This window comes from Rattus norvegicus, chromosome 1, assembly GCF_036323735.1.
Source record: "Rattus norvegicus strain BN/NHsdMcwi chromosome 1, GRCr8, whole genome shotgun sequence".
In the NCBI taxonomy this organism is placed as follows: Eukaryota; Metazoa; Chordata; class Mammalia; order Rodentia; family Muridae; genus Rattus; species Rattus norvegicus.
Window position 1 is genome coordinate 14,015,954 of NC_086019.1, and position 14,223 is coordinate 14,030,176.

At 41.2% G+C, this 14,223-nt stretch overlaps 1 long non-coding RNA gene across 1 annotated transcript in view; it reads right to left on the reverse strand.

Moving 5' to 3' along the window:
* The window catches only part of LOC102546831 (uncharacterized), a 118,327-nt gene that overhangs the window by 26,126 nt on the left and 77,978 nt on the right, over positions 1-14,223 (reverse strand). Inside the window, exon 5 of the long non-coding RNA XR_001835532.3 lies at positions 11,022-11,152. This is a non-coding gene — a long non-coding RNA (uncharacterized LOC102546831). The remainder of the gene's footprint in view (positions 1-11,021; positions 11,153-14,223) is intronic.

The window sequence follows — 14,223 nt, forward strand, 5'->3', positions numbered from 1 at the left end:
GTCTTGGGAACTGAAAGGGTAGAGAGATTGCTGACGGCTCAGAGAGAGGCCATCGGCAGTGTGATAGGGGATGGAGCAGAGCGGGCGAGAGGCTTTGCTGACTGAGATTAAGTTATCTATTAGGTATCTTGGGGCACTGCGGTGATGGACCCAGTGGGGGTAAAAGACAGCCTTTTATTTTTTATAATTTTACAGCAACACATACCACCCATACATATGCAAGAAAAAGAAGTTCTTTAATCCCAGAATTTACTTAGATGAATGAGGCAAAAAGAATGTGGGATTGAGGGTGGCCTGGAACACCTTCTTCCAAAATGGGGGGTGGGGGGTGGGATGTGACTACATTCTTTCAGATATATAACCTAAAATATTTATAGATAAAATAGTCAATGCAAGGGATTTTAAAATAAGAAGGGAAGTTGGAACTGGTAATTGTTGAAGAGGATGAGAAAGACATAGACTCCATTACATGGATGTTAACTTTGGAGGAAAAGAAGATAGAAACTCTGTCATTTCCTCTGAATTTCTGAGGCCCTACTATGGCTACCATCACCACACAGTGGGTAGTTCAGGGACCAAACACCATCCTCCAGTTTGGTTTCAAGTTCAAATCTGTCTTGCCACGGACTAATGAGTTCATTAGCCTCAACTTCCTTATCTCTAAATAGGGGTGACAATAAGATTCTAAATTTCGTGGAGCTGTAGTGAAGGTTACACCATAAAGTATTGAGGCTAATTGCTCATACTGACAAAATATATTTATTAGTACTTGTTATGAGCATCTGGGGCAAAGGATATTACATAAAGTTGGCCTGACCTGGTACCTATTATCTTGAAGAATGCAGCCTTGAGGTTTGGATTATATAGGTCCACACGTGTAAGATTTTTAAGTATCCCTTGAAAAAAAACTATGTCTCCTCCCCAAATATTATATTTATTAAGCTTTTAAGTATCAGCAACAAAGTTTAGGATACCACGATGAAGACACTTAAATGTAAATATAGTCTTATAAAATAATGCAGGAAGGTAGCCATTCATTTATCCACTCAATATATGATTATTAAGCTGAGCCTTGCAAAGGTCCTAAGGATTTGACAGTTACATCCCTGTCCTTTCACGTTTACTCATCAGGGCCCATGCTAGGGGGTCAGCCATAAGACCTGCTTGGAGGTGGAAGTGTCAGGTAGAGCAGGATGGGAAGGAAACGGAGGACCTGTCCTCAGGGCTCTGAAATCTCTCCATCGATGGCGTCTCTATTTCCATCAACGGAAAGAATGCATGCGTAGATAACCTAGGAAGAAATTCTCCCAGGGGAAGCCAGGAAGAGAGTAGAGAAAACAGAAACCAGGAAAAGAAGAAAGGAGACAAGGAAAAGAAGAAAGATGTTTTTCAAAATTTCCAGATACAGGCAGAATATGCAGTCTGGCCAAGATCTAGCCAACTCAGGCCCAATCCTGAAAAGCATCAATACTGGTAGACCATAGGCATCAACAATGGCGGGTCACAACCATGTGATGTTAGGCATTAGTCAAACGTGTAGAAGCCAAAGTATTTCCTGGTACTCTGTACACTTGTGGCAGAAGTCACCTACAGAGTTGAGATATGAACGGGAAGATCCTAAGCCCAGCAAGAATTACAAAAATAGGGCTGGAGAGATGGCTCAGCGGTTAAGAGCACTGACTGCTTTTCCAGAGGTCCTGAGTTCAATTCCCAGCAACCACATGGTGACTCACAACCATCTGTAACGAGATCTGATGCCCTCTTCTGGTGTGTCTGAAGACAGTGATAGTGTACTCGTCATATATAAAATGAATAAATAAAATCTTTAAAAAATTAATTAAAAAAAAGAATTACAAAAAAAAAAAAAAAAAGATGTCTGAACTTAATTCTAGTTCTGAAAAATCTGTGAACTCTGCCAGAAGAAGCAAGGACCCCATGGCATTTTCAAGAACAAAGCGTAGAACAAGTTTTGAGGCTGAGAATATGAAGGATATGGTCTCTGGCCATGTCTCACAGCTGTTATACGTGCGTTAACTGCAGACAGTCCTCGACTGGTTTCCCAGAACCAGACCCTGAGGGAAGAATGCGTGTGTGCATGACCTATGAAGAAATTCTCCTAGGAGGAACCAGGAAGAGAGTAGAGAAAACAGAAACCAGGAAAAGAAGAAGAAAGGTAACAAGGAAAAGAAAAGAAAAAAAAAAGATGTTTTCAAAGTTTCAGAGTTTCCAATCTCTACAAACTTTCAGAGGGCCTTCATCCAGATCTTAGAGAATTTCTGGAGTGTGGACTTTGTCCGGATTTAAAGCAAACAAGTTGGTTTTTTCTGTCCCACTTAAAATGGAGGTGGCACGGGACACTGAATGACCCGACCCAGGGGTGTTCTTGTGGGACAAGAGCTCCCCATATATCCAGCTCTTTCCACATTGGCTAATGTCATCTCAGGACTGACCTCTGAAGAGAGCCTCAGGAGGAAGTTTGCCGGAGTAGACGATATAGAAATCAGTGGAGGGGCACACAGTCTACAAAGGGTTCTGAAGAGCTCCAGGCAGAAAACTGGTCATGTCCACCTCACACCTGGACTAAATCGTGGCCTTAATTGTCAGTAAAAAAAATAATTAAGGGGATGCCAACTGGCTAGGCCATTCTGAGTATGCTGCAATCATTAGAATAAACATTTAAGTTATTCTCATCTTCAAAATCTAATAGAGCTAAGGGGCTGGGGTACTCAGGGATTCCGTAAGAGTTGGCTTTGAAATACATAACAACGGTGAGCACCCAACAGGTACAGAGTCAAGCTGTCAGTCAAGCCAGATGCTGGGACCGATTGTGTAGATGCTTCACTGTCCTCAAGTCCCTGGGAGACAGGTATCCAGGTCTCTCAACAACACTGTTCTTTCTCCCTCTGTACTGTACTTGTTTCTTTGTTTGATTGCGTTTTGAGACAGGGTTTCTCTGTGTAGTCCTGGCTCTTCTGGAACTCACTCTGTAGACCAGGCTGGCCTCAAATTCACAGAGAACCACATGCCTCTGCTTCCCAGGTATTGGGATTAAAGATACGTGCCACCATTGACAGGCCTCTACAAATTTTTTTTTTTTTTAAACAAGCAAACACGATTTAGAAACATAGCCTTTGGGTGAAATACCAGGAAGGCAATAGAACCTTAAAACATCTTCGTTAGAGTTGGCATGAAGTCTTCTAAGTTAGGTTCCAGATGTTTAGAAGAGAGATAGTTAACTAATTCAGTCATTCTTCTTGGGCCTCCTGGACATCCTCAATTCAGTTATCCTACTTACGGGCACTGGCTAATCCCAGTCCTGCCCCAGACACTCAGCTCCTTTATCATTCCCTCCAGGCAGGTTGCTATTCTCATACTGAATGCCATTTTCTCACACTGAATCTAAGGTTATATCAGAGGCTAGAAAGACCTGTGACAGCAAAATAATGATGTGTTGGCTTGTATAGAATTGTTAAGGCATTATGTTGTAGTGGGGAGGGTCTAATTGTATAGAAGCAGAAATTTAAAAAGTTGTTAGATTCAAGTAGACCAGGGCCTACATGTCTTGGGCATTGGATTTCGAGGGAGATGGGAGACTCTCTGTATCTGAAATGGCCAAAGCCAAATTCCATACTTAGGAAGATTCTAATAACACACTAGAGAAGGGAAGTTGCTTAAAGGTATGAAGATGCTCATCAGAAAACATCCCTTAATGGGAGCCAGTAAGGCATGTGAACAAACACATCAATTACAGAAAACAATTAAAAATCCCTTGGAACTTTATCAATTTTTCTTTTCATATACCACCAGAGACATGCTATACCTTTTTTTAAACATAGAAATCAAGACACTGTTTAAACAGAGCTTCAATTTCTTTCTTTCTTTTTTTTTTAAGACTTATTTGTTTTATTTTATGTAAATGAGTACACTGTCACTGTCTTCAGACACACCAGAAGAGGGCACCAGATCCCATTACAGATGGTTGTGAGCCACCATGTGGGTGCTGGGAATTGAACTCGGAACCTCTGGAAGAGCAGTCAGCGTTCTTAACTGCTGAGCCATCATCTCTCCAGTCTTAATTCAGTACAGAAGCTTCTAAATTGTTCCAGTAGAACAGTGGTTCCCACCCTTCCTAATCAGCAACCCTTTAATAGAGTTTCTCATGCTGTGGCGACTATAACCATAAAATTACTTTTTTTTGCTATTTCATAACCATAATTTTGCTACTGTTATGAATTATAATGTTCCAATGGCCATAGGCAGCCCCTGAAAGGGTTCTTTGGCCCACAAAGGGGCCAGACTGAGAACCAGTGCCATAGAACTTCAATCGACTAATGACAACAAATGACAGTCTCTAACTTATCAGTGCCTGCAGATTCCAAGGTCAGAATCCACGTGATCAGAAACGCTACCTCTCAAAAAGATGACAAACATCTTTTAAAGAATCGTCTTTTCCGAGGCAAGTTCTCTTTACATGTTTTTCTAGTCACTGTTCCAGAAACATTTTCAATAAGTGGTTTACATCTGGCCTTTGACTTCGAGTTGGTAAACAGTTTATTTAACACAGGAATGTTAGAGACATCCTGAAGGATGTGTGCAATATTACCTAAGACATAGTCTAGTAAAATAAAAAATGTCAAGCAAACTAGAGTTTTTGAATCTGGAAAAAAAAAATCAGTGGTTGAAAAATTACCAGTAGGGGTTGGGGATTTAGCTCAGTGGTAGAGCGCTTGCCTAGGAAGCGCAAGGCCCTGGGTTCGGTCCCCAGCTCCGAAAAAAAGAACCAAAAAAAAAAAAAAAATTACCAGTACCCTCCTGTCTTGGCCAATTCCCCCAAATGCCCATGGTCAACATTACCCAATGCAAGGCAAGCCAGAGAGGAAGTTGAAGAAACAGGTGGCAGTTTGAACTAACTGCTGTTAAAATGTCTTACTGTGAGATTTTACAAACATCTGACAACTCTAAGAGAATTCCCTCCCAGGACTACAGGGTAAGGGTCCTGAAACATAATATTCGTTAGTTTTTTGGCTAGTTTAGCTGATCCTTTTAGGTCATTCAAATCTTGGGCAAATGGCATTAAAGAAATCATTCATAACCTTCATCAATAATGATTATCTTGACCATCATCTATACCCTTACACGATTTTTTTTTCTTCTGAAAACTTGTCACTACCATACAAGCTCTGTGAACAAAATCTTGTTTGGTTCAATGCAGTGTTCTAGCACAAAATGCAGGACACGATCTGAGACTACGAGGTGAGTTAATTAAACGCTATATGCAGTAAAATGGAAAGTTATCCATAAATTATTACTAGGTAGCAAAAGAGATCACAGGAAGATATATGACTGGTACTCACCATTTATCAATTCGGTTGTGGGGGAGTTGGAGGTCAACCTTGTGAAGGGAAATGTGGGATGAAGAGCAAGGTACCACAGGTTCCTGTGACTCCTCAAAGTTCAGATCTGCCATGTCCAACATAAGATCTAAGATGGCTCCCGTAACGCCAGTGAGACAGCAAAAGGAACCGATGCCAGGGTAGTGGCTGCTTCCTGGTCTTCATGGAAGTCCTAACAAGTGATGATGCTCCCCTTACCCCTCCCTTGCTCCTTCTAAGTTACCTCACTAGCCAGGGCTTTTTGTTGAGGTACAGTGATGGTGTGGTGAGTTATGACTGGTTGAGGATTTAGGGTCTTGGGATCAGCTAAAACACAGCATATAAGCTTATGAGCTGTACTATAAACTCAAGTCTGCACCCTGATGCAGTCTCCGGCACTTGTCATGTGACTCCATCACCTCTCACTCCCCGCCCCCACCCCAATCCTTGATCCTATCCCCTCATTCTATATTTATGAATTCACTTGTTCGCTGATATTTATTTGTAACCCCCGAACAATACTCAAGATGTTGTCTGAACCATTCGCAGAGATGAACATTCCTAGCTGAGACTGGTGGGCAAGAGGAAACGGAGCCTTTCTTTCTTCAGCTCCCAAACTGTAATCAAGTGTCTTTCCCATGCTCTCTACAGGCTCACGCATCAGTATTTGACTTTGCTGCTCTAAATGACCCCAACACAATGGAGCAGTGCTCTTCAATGTGAGATGTCTACAGTGTGCTTCCCGGAGAAAGAGTGTGCACCAGGCAAACTTCATTCAAGCTTGAGGTATGCTATGGTTTAGTTCAATGTAAGACAGTTAACAAGACTTATTGGAAAGCGTGTCATTATGCAACAATTCACAGAGGATAGGGTTCTATATTGGCTGGTGAAAACGATAGCCATCAAAGAACCATCTCAGGAAAAAGTAAGATAGAACAGGATGGTTGGAAGCGAACTGAACTATTTATACTAAGGAGAAAATAATTGGGGTCAGAACAAGGAAATTTGTTTTTTTTTTCCAGCATACTACATGTAAATAACTGGATTTAAAAAGAAGCCTCCCCAAAATATAGGTCCTTTAATAAGAAATGTGCTTTCGTTCTCTTTGAAGTAGGAATACATCGTCCAGTTAGTTCAAATATTCTTTATAAAATGCAGGTTGTTTTAACACGCAGCACTGGGTACTAGTGAAAACAAGGACTGTTGCTAATTTATTTCAAGCATAAAACAAAACAAAACAAAACAAAACAAAACAAAAAAAAAAAAAACTTGGGGCTTGAACAGATAGGCCAGAGACATAGGATTTTGATTGTCAATCCTGGAATAATGTGTGAGAGGCGAAAAGACTATTCACAGAGTTAAAAAAAAAAATCACGATTTTTGTTTCTTGAACAGAAAGCCGTGAGGTAAGAACTCAGGCGCATTTTCCTCTTTCTTGGATGATAATAAGATCCTCACAGCCTAACCCCGCTGGGTCCTTCAGTCAGCAAGAATTGAACATTATTCTCTCCACTTCCTTAACTCCCACCCCACCCCCACCCCACCCCCATGAGTTCGTTTAATAAAGGGTCTCCAGCAAAATGCTACTCTCAGAAAGGATGCTGCGTGTAAGCACATGTGAGCTCAGACTCCCATGTATCCCAAGCAGAAGAAAATGGAGGAAATCAAATAAGCCATCTTGTGGCCTTCCCCAGCACCCCCCAGAACAAAAAGAGAAGATGCAGGACAGGCATATTGTCATGTGACGGTGACACTGTAAAATGCTACACCGGCGTTTCATGTCGACATAGGCGTGTCCAGCACGTGCTGCAGTCATCGATGACAAGAAGCTGTCCCACGGATTGAGGATTAGAATTCTTCTTACTGGGTTTTCTTCTCCAAAAGAGCACAGATCATGAGTGTCCTGGCTGGCTGGTCAGCAAGCATCGGACTGCACTTCATTTCTTTCCCCAAATCATTTTGCTTCCTTAAATGAGGGGATTCTCGTTAAAAATAAAAAAAAAAAAAATTTTTTTCAGGGTTACTGATCCTTCAGTAGGAGCATTAGTATTAATGGCTAAGAATAAAATTTAAGTAATTAAGGGGTTAAAAAAATCATCATGTAAGCTAATCTTATGCGAAGCCTGAAGCCAATCTCATTGAATTTTAAGTAAGGTTGTTGAGTTCTTCCGTCTTCCCAGCTCAAATATATTTTACTAAACGTAGAACTTGCTTTTTCACTATATATTTAAAAATTCATTAATATTCATTATGGCATACAGATGGACCAAAGATGGCTTCTCCTGAGACTTCGTTCATCCTGATACTTAGTCTTTGAGAAGGAAAAAAAAAGGTGGATCTGCATTAAACTCTGGCCTTGACCATTCGTATGGCAAGTAATTCCTAAGGTATCACCAACAGTCAGTAAAATAAATACATTTTAGGAGCTCAAAGTTAACTTTCTTTATAATGAATTATTTTCCTAGAGGCATTTGCCTGAGGAATTTGGAATTTGTTATTGGAATATAATAAGTTCTAAGTTTTGAAAGGGCTTCTTGGCTCAGCATGGCTTATACCTTCTAATTCACTTATTGTAGATTCTTACAATTTTTCAATTTATAAATGCATCTATTTGCCTCTATGGGAAAAAAAAAAACTTAGCTTTGGCAGAGTTTTAAGGCAACTACTTACCCATAGCATTTTTTCTTTTGCCCAAGAGAATGTTAGCAATAGCATATTTCTCCTCGTTCTTTCCCATTGGTAATAAGGTCAAGTTGGCCTCTATACTTGAGCATGAAGAGCCTAATTGGAACTACATCATTTCCCTTCACAACTCACAGAAATGCATTTAGCCTCTGGGAAGTGTCATCTCTGTCAGAGAGAACAGCCTGCGTCTTGATTGTACTCTCTGGACAAACAGAAACAATCCTTCTGAACACTTGGTGACAGGAAGGCACTCTAATGTGATCTCACAGCAGAAGAGAGGCGAAGACACAGGAAGTGCGCTCTGAAACAACCTCCAAGGGTAATGGTGGGAGCGGATCCACAGGTTAGTCTCCGATCAGTAGGTCCCGCACGAAGTAGACATTTAACCACAGAGGAAAGATTTGTACAAAGCCACTGTCCTGTGATCTTTTTGCATGAATCTTTCTTGATCCTACCTGCTATGAACCCAGACTCTGCTGCTATGCCCCTGACAGCAAATCTTCCATAATACCTTCTATAACCTTCTACAACACCTGATCTATGCAGTCACAACTTCTCACTCGTTTTCTAGTAACTTTACCTAGAAAGCCTTCAACTAGAAACCTCGCTATCTCAAGTGCAATGTGTTGGTTTGAATATGCTTGGCCCATAGGAAGGGATACTATAAGGATATATGGCCTTGGAGTGGGTGTGGCTTTGTTGGAGTGGGTGTGGCTTTGTTGGAGGAAGTATGTCACTGTTGGGGTGGGCTTTGAGGTCCTATGCTTAAGCTCTGCCCAAGGTGGAAGAGAGTCTTCTACTGGCTGCCATCAGATCAAGATGTAGTACTCTTAGCTACTCTTCCAGCACCACATCTGCCTGCCTGCTGCCATGATGATAACGGCCTGAACCTCTGAAACTGTAAACCAGCCCTAATTAAATGTTGTCCTTTATATGGGTTGCCTTGGTCATGGTGTCTATCGCAGCAATAAAACCCTAACTAAGACTGTAGCCTGCAGTTTAAAAATCAAACAGGGCTAAACCAGCGATCTCGTCAACACCCATGGGGAGCCCCAAGTAGTGGTCTTGGTTCCCAGGGCCGGCAGCTGCCAAGCCACTCTGATCTTCCCAGACCATTCAATCCCTGCGTCTAGCCTGCAGAAAGCTGGCTACCACTAACTCAAATGCCCTTTAGCCCGGTAAAACGACAACACTAGAGATTTGTAATAACCGGCCAGATTTATAACGGTAAAACTCCAACCCCAAAATGCCTGCACAAAGAACACAAAACTCAATTTATATAAATACAAGCTGCACACCTAGATGTGGCAAATGTGCCCTACGTTACTCTATTGCCCATCTACGAAGTCCCTAGCTGTCTGCGGCTTCTCCAGACCACGTGGGTCAGCTCCGTCTCCTGGTTCCATCTTGTCTCTCTCTCCGTCCAGCCCCACCCCGACCCCCTTCTCTTTCCCCTCTCTAAGTTTCAGCTCCGCCCTTCCTTCCACTGCCCAATCCAGGCTGTATGTAGCCTTATCTCACCTAGTAAGATTTCACCTGAGTACGGGCATCCTTCCACACCAAAAGACAACCAAAATGAAAGGAGTCCGTGGCTTTGTTCATTTTTTTTAATGTTCATTTTTTCTTTCTCATCAATAGTTTTCACATCTGCCATTCACCTGAGCACTAGAATATATGGCACACATGTACTAACTAGATGTTCCTCAGTTCTCCCACCACATTTTGCCTTGACAACCTGCCTTCCTCAGAAGTGTTATCTTCTGGCCTTCTGCTGTGGAACCTTGTCACTCCTTTCTCAGTATGTTCCTCACAGCCTGTGTCCCACATAAGCCCTCTTTACTATGTAGCTTTATAGACAAGTAATTCTTTACTCCCCTGCCTTTAGACCACCCATCCCACCATTGGCTTAGTCTCTCAATGCACCATGTACACATTGATATTTTACTGAAAGTCGTTTTCAGACTTTGGCCTTCTGTCCGACTTTCTCCAGACATTTCCAACCCTCTGAGCAGGAACCTGTGTATTCACTCTAAACGCCATGCCAATTTCTTTATTCCCCTTTTTCTTTTTGCCATGCTTTATTTTTTAATCTCCACTACAGTTCTAACAGTTAAGTTTGGTTATTCCTATCTTATGAGGGGAATGGACAGTCAAAATGAACGACCTTTCCCGTGACAGTTAAAGTCAGAAACTGCATCAGTTCGACTCCTAATCTGGGTTTTTCCTGATTGTAAAGGCTTCCCATGGACCAATGAGCATCTTAAACTCTGCCAGCCTCTGACTTTAATACAACATGTGGTCCCCCCGATCTTCAACTCACCATAAGCCTTGTGTTCCGGAAGATACCATTTTAGATCACAATTTCTAGCTCCATAGCTTACCAGTCTGGGGTGCCAGCATGTCCTTATCCCCTCTCCACTTCCACTTTCTCATAAATGCTGCTAAGAGCACTCATCGTGGAAATACTCAGAAGAAGGCATATACTTCTTCACACTGGCTTGGTTGCCAACTATCGTTTCCCTCTTGTTTCCACTTACGGAGGTGCAGCACCAAGCTGACAATGACCTTTTAATGATTAATTTCATCTCAGTCTAATATTTTCTGTGGTAGAGTCCCCTAATTTTATGTGCACACTCTCGTGGATATATTGAGAGTGGGTCTTGTTGTCTTATTCTTGGATATGTATTACATCATCTTCCATTATTCTTCCCTGTGTAAGATTTCTCATCTCATAGAATTATGAATTTCTATGGGTAGCGTTACTTCTCGTCTGTCTCACTACAAGAATACATTGCTGTGCTGAACGCAAACATATTTGCCTCCAAGCCAAGAACCTTAGATTTATGTTTCATCAATTACTAATTAACCATAATGCCATTTACCTTGGTCAAATTCCTCCTCTAGATTAGAATCACCTCTAGCCAAGGCCCCACTGCCTGCCCCTTCAGACACTGGCTCACTTACCTGTGACCATTAACAGAGGCTCAAGGAAACCCAGTGTTGCTGGATCAAGGAAATATGAGAAGACACAGAAGAAGACTTAGCTTCAAAGGCAGTCAGCAACACATGAATAGCCCTGTTTTCTTTGTCTTTTTCTGAAACAGAATAGTAGAGCAAGAACATACATTCTGGATCTTTTTTCTTTTAATTGGATAGTCTATGTATTTACATTTCAAATGTGGCCCCCTTTCCCAGTGTCCCCCTCTCCCATTCCATCCCCCTTCTTCTATGAGGATGCTCCCATTCCTACCCTTCCACTCCCTACATTCTGCATCTTAATTATGAAAGTCTGAATTCTTGACTCCTACCTGTGACTAAGTATTTAATGCCCCTCCTCTATGCCTTACTTTCATTACTTATACAATGGGAATAATAATAATAATAATAATAATAATAATAATAATAATAATAATAATGTTGGTATCATTTAATCTGGCTCCCCAGGAACAAGTTTCTCAGAGAAGAAGAGTTTGCATAAGAAGGTCTATTCTCAGCAAAGGCACCAGAACGCAGTGAGAGAGGAAAGATTTCAGAGTAGGAAAGCTTAGGTACTAAGCCTTTGCAATAATAAGGCTCCTGCTGACCCCACAGAACTCTGAGTGCAGGTGCTGGTCCATCATTGGAGGCAGGCCATTCTAGAAAGGGATGTGGCCTTGAAAACGCACCTCCTTGCTGTCAAGAGCAGATCCTGGCAAGGCACTTAACTGTGCATTCCCAGTTAGACAACATTCCAGAAGACAAGGGAATGGACAGTCCACTTTCATTCTGTAAGGGGACATCTATGTGCACCTTGAAACATCCATTACAGCAGATTTCAGAACTACATGAATAAACCTATTGATCGCTTAGACTGTATCTTGCATCTTTTAACCAAAGAATAAGTGTCAGCCATCATACTGGTTTCATTTACCTAGAAGATCTCTTTACCTTACCTGAGGGCTTCCTGGCTATGATGTTAAAAGCAGGATGGCAGTATGTCATTTTATTTCATTATCTGACATAGCAAAACTCAGTAAATATTTATGCATTTATTGGGTTCTTCATGTTTGCTTTTCTGCCAATTAAATCCTAAGCATGTTGTATTTTCAAGGGCTTATTTCCATACTTCTGTCACAGCCCTGAACAAATAGAAGAGAACAGTGTCTTCCTAACTAAACATGGGCATCACCAAACACAACCCGGAGCAACTGCTGGTGATTTACTAATAGATTAAGACAGTTGTAAGAAAGAGGAATTGTTTTTTATATACAATATAAACGCATTAAATATAGACGCATACTTAGATGCTACCAGAGCTAGAAATAGGAAAATCTCTGACTGCAATGTACCCTTCCTTCCTATGAGCTTCTGGATGTCTTCTGTTTGTACTATCCTGAGCTCTAGCTACCCAGGAACCTACTCTAGGGGCCCCTGAGGCTGCTATTGTAAGAGATCTGATTTATGTATAGAGCTCCCTGGCTTATGTTTGCATTGATTCAAAGAATGCAAAATTTCAGTTAGGATCAATGAATTTAAGAGTTGTAATATAATGACTACAGTCAATTATAATGTGTTATGTCCTCCAAAACCACTAAGGTTTTAAGCATACTCACCATAAAAAGTAAGTATCTGAGTTAACTCATAATGTTAATATGTTACAGATGATAAATCTGTATGATTTTGGTCAATTAAAAATAAATTAAAAATTAGAAAAATGAATACTTTATATCTCTCACGATGCATAACACTTTCCCTCAAATATTGTTATACCACGAACAACAATGTATAAATTCATTTAATGGTTTGATGATTAAATGCCATTTTCTATCCTGAATTTTCTTTCTTTCTTCCTTCCTTCTTTTCTTTTCTTTCTTCCTTTCTTTCTTCCCTTCGTATGTTTTTCTTTTGTCTCCTTTTGGTTTTGGTTTTGGTTTTGGTTTTGAAACAGGCTTTCTCTGTAGAGCACTGGCTATCCTGGAACTTGCTCTGTAGAGATGACCTTGAATTCAGAGCTCAGCCTGCCTCTACCTCCCGGTGCTGGGAATAAAGGTGTGTGCCAGCACTGCCAGGCCATATCCTGAATTGTTTTAATCAAAGTTCAATAACTATATAAACACTATTATCTATGTTATGCTAATTCCTACCTGCAAACTCTACACCATTTCATTCCTCCTAATCTCAAAATGTCTTTTCATCCTGAGGGAATCAGAGAACAGCCTTGCAAACACTGCTGAAGAAAAATACTGAGCCAAGTACATTCTCTTTTCACATGTAGCCCGCAATTTAATAGAAAAGACAATCCATAGAAGAGAAATCTGTACTTCTAAGTGAAGGAGAAACAAACGGTATATTGAATAATTATTTTAGTGGCCATTGTTTCATGCCATGTGGGCAGGGAGAGACTGGGAGACTCAAGATTTGAGGAAAAAGAAACACTGTTGAAGCTGAGACCAGAAAGGAAGCAGGAGTTTGCCAACAAGGCGGATAGGGAAAGTCTAGGCGCAGGAAAGTCATGTGGAAGCAGAGGGGATCTTCAGAATTACCAGGGATAGATGAACAGAGTCATTGCAATTCCCAAGGTTGAAATTCAGAGATGGGTTTAATGAAGTTTGGGGGTGCTTTTGTTTGAAAAACAATTACAAGCTAGGGAAAATAGCCTGTTGCGTAAAGTGTTCACCTCTGAAGCATGTGGACAGGGGTTTAACTCCCAGAACCCATGTAAAGATGCAGTGTGTGCACTATTAATCCCTGGTGCTCATTGGCCAGCCTATCTAGCCTACTGACCAATGAGAGACTCTGTCTCAAAGGATATGGACAGCATTCCTGAGGATGGCGCTGGCAGAAGTTGTCTTCTGGCCTCACTCATTTGTATACATACATACATACATCTCTGTTGCACCCACACATATGTGCATGCACATGCAAACATACACTTACTTGTGTACACACACTCATACACACACACACACAGACACACACACACACACAAATGACCACTGAAATAGAGTTTTTTGGTTTGGCCCTAAAATCCATATTCTTCTAAAGATTAATTATCATGATAAGTATTAAAAATCCAGAGTGAGCCAGCCAATGCTAGTTCTCCTGTAGCTTACCAGTCAGCCAGAGGGGAAATTGGCCTCACTTTTTATGAAGGAAGGGCAAGTGATGGGGAAAGAGCAAAGACAAA